The 429-nt window shown below is 44.5% G+C and overlaps 1 protein-coding gene across 1 annotated transcript in view; it reads left to right on the top strand.

Moving 5' to 3' along the window:
* The first annotated feature begins 275 nt into the window (after positions 1 to 275).
* sertm1 (serine rich and transmembrane domain containing 1) overlaps positions 276 to 429 on the top strand; it is a 10,689-nt gene continuing 10,535 nt past the window's right edge. Inside the window, exon 1 of the mRNA XM_010793361.1 lies at positions 276 to 429. This exon is cut by the window's right edge and continues 162 nt beyond it. The gene's annotated coding sequence lies outside the window, so the exon portion shown is untranslated.

Genomic DNA, 429 nt, shown 5'->3' with positions numbered 1-429 from the left:
GACACACACACACACACACACACACACACACACTTGACCCGACTGATGTCTACCCCTGTAATGTAACAATTGAACAGTGTGAGAAGTCTTTGCTCAATGAAAATTAGAGACAGAATAGATTGTACTGTTAATGTGATCATTATTGAAACATGATGAGCGGCAGAGAGAAAAGTGGGAGGGGGGGGGTTGTCACACTGAGAGATGGGGTGGGTTTAGAGCGAGCACTACTCCCCCTCTTCTTTCCTCTTCACCCCTCTCAAGTAAAAAAAACAAGATAATTCATTAGTTACAGCCTCTCAGATAGAGACCTTGTGCATGCGTGTGTTCCCTTTTAAATGTGAGCCCATTCATATTAGAGGACTCATATCCGACAGTGTGTTTGTGTGTGTGAGTGAGTGTGTGTGTGTCACACTGAATGACAGAGAGGGG

The sequence above is a fragment of the Notothenia coriiceps genome, unplaced genomic scaffold, assembly GCF_000735185.1.
Source record: "Notothenia coriiceps isolate Sejong01 unplaced genomic scaffold, NC01 NC01_scaffold00037244, whole genome shotgun sequence".
Classification (NCBI taxonomy): domain Eukaryota; kingdom Metazoa; phylum Chordata; class Actinopteri; order Perciformes; family Nototheniidae; genus Notothenia; species Notothenia coriiceps.
Note: the sequence above shows the minus strand (reverse complement) of the source record. Positions and strands in the feature narration are given on the sequence as shown.